This window comes from Triticum dicoccoides, chromosome 7A, assembly GCF_002162155.2.
Source record: "Triticum dicoccoides isolate Atlit2015 ecotype Zavitan chromosome 7A, WEW_v2.0, whole genome shotgun sequence".
NCBI classification, from domain to species: Eukaryota; Viridiplantae; Streptophyta; class Magnoliopsida; order Poales; family Poaceae; genus Triticum; species Triticum dicoccoides.
This window is the reverse complement of record NC_041392.1, coordinates 156,814,447-156,822,124: the sequence shown is the minus strand read 5'-3', so window position 1 is coordinate 156,822,124 and position 7,678 is coordinate 156,814,447.

The following is a 7,678-nucleotide window of genomic DNA, read 5'->3' as shown; positions in this document are numbered from 1 at the left end:
TGGAATTACTCACACACGGCAGTGAGCATCATGAAATTGGTGGTGGAGGATGGTTGATGATGACGACGGCGACGGATTCCCCTCTCCGGAGCCCCGAACGGACTCCAGATCAGCCCTCCCGAGAGGTTTTAGGGCTTAGCGGCGGCTCTGTATCGTAAAACGCGATGAATTCTTCTCCCTGATTTTTTCTCCCCGAAACACAATATATGGAGTTGGAGTCAAAGAGGCACCAGGGGGCCCACGAGGTAGGGGGCGCTCCCTAGGGGGGGCAGGCGCGCCCCCACCCTCGTGGAGAGGTGGTGGGCCCCCTGGCCTTCATCTTTTGCAGGTATTTTTTATATTTTCCAAAAAGTTGCTTCATGAAGTTTCAGGTCATTCCGAGAACGTTTGTTTCTGGACATAAATAACACCATGGTAATTCTGTTGAAAACAACGTCAGTCCGGTTTAGTTCCATTCAAATCATGCAAGTTAGAGTCCAAAACAAGGGCAAAAGTGTTTGGAAAAGTAGATACGTTGGAGACGTATCAGTGTGTCCAGCAAGGATGATTGTGGTAAACTAAAAAGCAAAGACTCAAATCATACATGACGCTCCAAGCAAAACACATATCGTGTGGTGAATAAAAGTATAGCCTCAAGTAAAGTTACCGATAGATGAAGACGAAAGAGGGGATGCCTTCCGGGGCATCCCCAAGCTTAGGCTTTTGGTTGTCCTTGAATTTTACCTCGGGGTACCTTGGGAATCCCCAAGCTTAGGCTGTTGCCACTCCTTGTTCCGAAATCCATCAAATCTTTACCCAAAAACTTGAAAACTTCACAACACAAAACTCAACAGAAAATCTCATGAGCTCCGTTAGTATAAGGAAACAAACCACCACTTTAAGGTACTGTAATAAAATCATTCTTTATTTATATTGGTGTTAAAACTACTGTATTCCAACTTCTCTATGGTTCATACCCCCCGATACTAGCCATAGATTCATCAAAATAAGCAAACAACACACAAAAAACGGAATCTGTCAAAAACAAAACAGTGTGTAGTCTCTACTCCTAGTGGAGCAGTTGGTGAATCGTCTCCATGGTTTATTTTCGCTGGGTTTTTTTCGTCTCTCCTCCCATCACCCCCTCCCACCCTGGTCCATCGGTTTATTTTTCTCTCCACTCTTTATTACAACCAGAACTGTCCTAATGTATAACAAATCACGGATCTAACTTCCTTAAATTATGCAAATCAATCGATTCGATTTTTAGGAAACAAATAATATATTTTTATCTAACTTTCCTAACTTATCTAAATCAATCGATTTCTCTCATTAGTGAAATTTGTTTTAGGAAACAAATAACAGACACATCACAAACTTTCCTCCCAATAAATAGTTTCTTAACATTTGCAAACTTTCCTAATCAGACACGTCACAAACGAGCAGGTACTGATATCACGTTACCAAACAATAAAACCCCATTTGCATAGAAATCAGTTCAAAATCCTAACTTTCCTAAATTTTTACCTTTCCTTGATAACAATCAATATTTCCTATGTTTTCCACCTATAGAAGGAAATCACCCCTCCATTGATATTAGCATTTTTTGGAATGAGATCTCCAGGTTATGATTTTTTTGCAATTCTTTCCAATTGTGACCTCTCCTTCCGCTCCGGCTCCTTCTCGCATAAACACCTCCACCACAGCCAGCTGACGCCACCCCAGACCTCCTGCCTCTCCACACCTTCTCCGCCACCTCCTCCTCGTACTCCATTGACAATCCCTCCGCCATGTTTGTCCATGGCGGTGTCGAGGACATGGCGCAGCAGCGTACCAGTGGTAGAGCAGCGCATAGCAGCAGGAAGCAGCACGCAGCAGGCAAGGCAAGCGGCCGGCATGGCTGAGGGGGCGGCCGGCGGAAGATGGCCATGATAGGAGGGGGCGCGAGGTAGGGGCGCGACTGCGGGGCGAGCGAAGGGATAGGCGGCAGCAGACAGGGCGAGCGCAACTAGCGAGAGTGTGGCGTGTGGCTAGGGTGTGCGTCGCACGGGTCACAGTGGTATGGTGGCTGCGGCGAGCATGACGGCAGTGGCGGGCGCGATCGATGCGGTGTGGCACAGGCGTGGGCATGGAGAGGGAGTGGCCCCGCGGGTGCGGAAGAAGAGCAGTAGGCTCGGGCATGGGCGCGCATAGGAGCGGGCATGTGCCACGGGGTCAATCCGAGGAGCTCGATGGCTACCCCTGCAATGGGCATGGCGGACGGCGGTTCTCGGCCACGGCGAAATACCTAACGAGAGCAAGCGAGAGGGGAAACAGGGGAAAAGCAAGAGGAGATCACGGCGGTGTCAATGGCACCCTAGGGGAAGACAGGGGAGCTTGGGGCGGCGCAGATCGAACGACAATGTTATGGTGGCCGAAGGTTGAGGAAGATGGCAGCAACGTCGATGCTGGGGTGCTGGACTTGATCTTGTTGGTGCAGACGAAGTAGCGGAGGAGTTCGGAGCTCCTCGACAAGCTCCTAGCCTGCAGGGAGAGCAGTGGCTATGTGGACGGGGTTGGTCATGGTGGCCGTGGCATCTGACTTCGTCCAGATCGACGGGATCAAGCGGGCGAGGAGGAGAAGTGGATCTGGGAGGGGGCATCGAGGAGTGAGGCCATGGGGGGCAGGGGAGGCAGGGCGTCACCCTTATCCATTCCCCTTTGATGTCGGCGAGGTGGTCGGGCGGGAGCTCGGCTCTGTAGCGACGCGGCTCGGGGAAATATAAGTTGTGGTGGCAAATATAATACGCATAATCCATATTGTTATGCACTAGCGTGTGTGCGTGTGAAATAGATGGATTATGATCCCATACCCAATAAGATGGATGTGTGTGTGTGTTAGAGAGAAAGAGAGAGGGGAGAGGGGGAGAGAGAGTGAGGAAGAGGGAGGGAGAGAGTTTGTGTGTGAGAATTGAGAATTTGATGGTAAAAAATGTCGCCAATGTCACTTCATATGTATGAGAATATTAAATGTAATATTAACATAACTAATATTGAACTCTTAAAGTTAATGTGGCCCCATTGCAACGCACGGGCGTTCTTCTAGTAATATGTAGGTTTCGGATACTTCTGTAACTCCAAAAATTCTGAGAAATTAGGACATCCTAAATAATTTGTATATTGATCTACTGCAGTTGGAATCAGTATTTTATCGCTCTCTGGTTAAAAATGAAAATTATTCTCATGAGCGCATACTCTCTATTTTTTCAGCAAGATCAAATAACAGTCATCCAAGAAGATCCTAAAGGCTTTACTTGGCAAAAACACTAATTAAAACATAAAAAACACAATCATAACAGAGGATAGATGATTTATTTATTATTAAACAGGAACAAAAAGCAAAGAACAAAAATAAAATTGGGTTGCCTCCCAACAAGCGCTATCGTTTAACGCCCCTAGCTAGGCATAAAAGCAAGAATAGATCTAGGTATTATCATCTTTGGTATGCAATCCATATGTGGCTCTATGGTAAACTACTCACACATCATCCGAGAGGCTATGGTGTTGATGTAGAAGCCCTTCGTGATTGAATCCCCCTCCGGCAGATCGCCAGAAAAGGCCCCCAGATGGGATCTCACGAGTACAGAAGGTTACAACAGTGGAAAAGTGGTTTCATGGCTCCCTTGGATGTTTTCAGGGTATCAGAGTATATATATGCGAAAGAAGTAGGTCGGTGGAGCTGCGAGGGGCCCCTTTGGTGGGGGCGCACCTGCCCCCTGGGCGCGCCGCCCTACCTCGTGGCCGCCTCGTTGCTTCCTTGACGTCCACTCCAAGTCTCCTGGATTGCGTTTGTTCCAAAAAAGATCCTCGCGGAGGTTTCATTCCATCTGGATTCCGTTTGATATTCCTTTTCTACGAAACACTGAAATAGGCAAAAAAACAGCAATTTGCACTGGGCCTTCGGTTAATAGGTTAGTCCTAAAAATAATATAAAAGTGCATAATAAAGCCCATAAACATCCAAAACAGATAATATAATAGCATGGAACAATCAAAAATTATAGATACGTTGGAGACGTATCAGGCCCTCGGGATACAAAGGTTCCTGAGTCATTTTACCCCCTCTAGTCATAACTCTAACATCATTATCGTTTTTTCTTATTATTTAATTCATTAAGCAAATCATCTTGTGCTTTAAGCACTTGTTCTACCTGAGTGGTAACCATAGAAGCATGTTCACTAATAAGTTTAAGGTCACCTTTAACTCTAGACAAATAATCACTCAAGTGTTCAACCATATAAGCATTACGTTTCAATTGTCTACCAACATAAGCATTGAAGTTTTCTTATTTAACAATAAAATTATCAAACTCATCCAAGCATTGGCTAGCAGACTTATTACGAGGAATATCACCTTCATCAAATCTATAGAGAGAATTTACCTTTACTACCTATGTCGGGTTATTAAGACCATGTACTTCTTCAATAGGTGGTAAATTCTTAACATCTTCATTTTTAATACCCTTTTCTTTCATAGATTTCTTTGCCTCTTGCATATCTTCAGGACTGAGAAATTCAATACCCCTTTTCTTCGGAATTGGCTTACGAGTTGGTTCAGGAAGTGTCCAATCATTATCATTACACAATATATTATTCAATAGCAATTCAGCTTGCTCAACAGTTCTTTCCCTGAAAACACAACCAGCACAACTATCCAGGTGGTCTTTGGAAGCATCGGTTAGTCCATTATAAAAGATATCAAGTATTTCATTTTTCCTGAGAGGATGATCAGGCAAAGCATTAAGTAATCGGAGAAGCCTCCCCCAAGCTTGTGGGAGACTCGCTTCTTCAATTTGCACAAAATTATATATTCCCCTTAAGGCAGCTTGTTTCTTATGAGCGGGGAAATATTTAGCAGAGAAGTAATAAATCATATCCTGGGGACTACGCACACAACCAGGAGCAAGAGAATTAAACCATGTTTTAGCATCACCCTTTAATGAGAACGGAAATAACTTAAGGATACAGTAGTAACAAATTTTTTCCTGATGAGTGAATAGGGTGGCTATATCATTCAATTTAGTAAGATGTGCCACAACAGTTTCAGATTCATAGCCATAAAAAGGATCAGATTCAACCAAAGTAATTAACTCAGGATCGACAGAGAAATCATAATCCTTATCAGAAATACAGATAGGTGAAGTAGCAAAAGCAGGGTCATATTTCATTCTAGCATTCAAAGACATTTCTTTCAGCTTAGCTAACAGTTTCTTAAGATCATATCTATCTTTGGAAGCAAAAGATCTCTAGCAGTTCCTTCATTCATAACATAACCCTCAGGCACATCAGCCAATTCATATCTAGGGGGAGAATCTTCATCATCACTTTCATTAATATTATCTGTTTCAATAATTTCATTTTCTCTAACCCTAGCAAGTTGTTCATCAAGAAATTCACCTGATGGCACGGTATTATCAAGCATAGAAGTAGTTTCATCATAAGCGTCATGCATAGTATACGTGACATCATCAATAACATGCGACTTATCAGAATCAATAACAGGTGTAGGTGTCGCAAATTTACTCATAACAGAAGGTGAGTCAAAGTGCAGAGCTAGATGGTAGTTCCTTACCTTCCCTCCTAGTTGAGGGAAAAATCTTGGTTCTTTCATCTTTCAAGTTCCTCATAGTGATCAACAGATATAAATCCCAAGTAACTCAAAGAATAGAAGTATGATCCCCGACAACAGCGCTAGAAAATAGTCTTGATAACCCACAAGTATAGGGGATCGCAATAGTTTTTGAGGGTAGAGTATTCAACCCAAATTTATTGATTCGACACAAGGGGAGCCAAAGAATATTCTCAAGTATTAGCAGTTGAGTTGTCAATTCAATCACACCTGAAAGACTTAATATCTGCAGTAAAGTATTTAGTAGCAAAGTAGTATGGAAGTAACAATAATGGTGGCAAAAGTAACAGTAGTAGTTTTTGTTGCAATTGTAACAGTGGCACCCGAAAAGTAACTAAGCAAATATCAATATGTGAAAAGCTCATAGGCAATGGATCAATGATGGATAATTATGTCGGATGCGATTCCTCATGCAACAGTTATAACATAGGGTGACAAAGAACTAGCTCCAGTTCATCAATGTAATGTAGGCATGTATTCCGAATATAGTCATACATGCTTATGGAAAAGAACTTGCATGACATCTTTTGTCCTACCCTCCCGTGGCAGCGGGGTCCTATTGGAAACTAAGGGATATTAAGGCCTCCTTTTAATAGAGTACCAAACCAAAGCATTAACACTTAGTGAATACATGAACTCCTCAAACTACGGTCATCACCAGGAGTGGTCCCGATTATTGTCACTTCGGGGTTGCCGGATCATTACACATAGTAGGTGACTATTGACTTGCAAGATAGGATAAGAACTCACATATATTCATGAAAACATAATAAGTTCCGATCTGAAATCATGGCACTCGGGCCCTAGTGACAAGCATTAAGCATAGCAAAGTCATAGCAACATCAATCTTAGAACATAATGGATACTAGGGATCAAACCCTAACAATACTAACTTGATTACATGGTAAATCTCATCCAACCCATCACCGTCCAGCAAGCCTACGATGAGATTACTCATGCACGGCGGTGAGCATCATGAAATTGGTGATGAGGATGGTTGATGATGACGATGGCGACGGATTCTCCTCTACGGAGCCCCGAACAAACTCCACATGAGCCCTCCCGAGGAAGATTAGGGCTTGGCGGCAGCTCCGTATCGTAAAACGCGATGAATCCTTCTCTCTGATTTTTTTCTCCCCGAAAGTGAATATATGGAGTTGGGTTTGAGGTCGGTGGAGTCCCAGGGGACTACGAGGCAGGGGCACGCCCCAGGGGGCGCCCTGCACCCTCGTGGATAGGGTGTGGGCCCCCTGATGCTGATTCTTTCTCCAATATTTTTCATTAATTCTGAAACGTGTCTCCGTGGATTTTCAGGTCATTCCGAGAACTTTTATTTCTGCACAAAAATAACACCATGGCAGTTCTGCTGAAAACAACGTCAGTCTGGGTTAGTTCCATTCAAATCATGCTAGTTAGAGTCCAAAACAAGGGCAAAAGTGTTTGGAAAAGTAGATACGTTGGAGACGTATCATGGATACACTCACTCCTCCTCTGCTCGATAGCGCAGTGTGTGAGGGCACTACCTGAACCAGAGCTAGTTGAACATATGTTGGCCACCGTGGAACCAAACCCAAAAAATTGGATTTGCACAATGTTGGAATCAGTATCGCATGTGGAGTTCACAAAAATGGTGGTAACATTATGGGCGATTTGGTCGGCGCGACGGAAGCTTATCCATGAAGGCGAACATCAAATCCCAATGTCGACACACACATATTTGTAAATCGCTACCTGAATGATCTACAGCTCGCAATCCCAAAGCAGAGAACTAGAGCACCCGTGCAAGTAACTGCTGCAACTAGAAGATGGGTTCCACCACGAGCCTGTTTTCACAAGCTTAATGTTGATGCAGCCATTGACAAGAATGGGCATAAGGGATCTATTTCTGTAGTATGTCGCAATGAGGAGGGATTATATGTTGGCTCGTCCGCACTTGTGTACCAGGGACTTACGGACCCTACGATCCTCGAGGCTCTTTCCTGTAGAGAGACGCTCTCTTTGGCAAAAGATCTTATGGTGCCGTAGCTAAGGG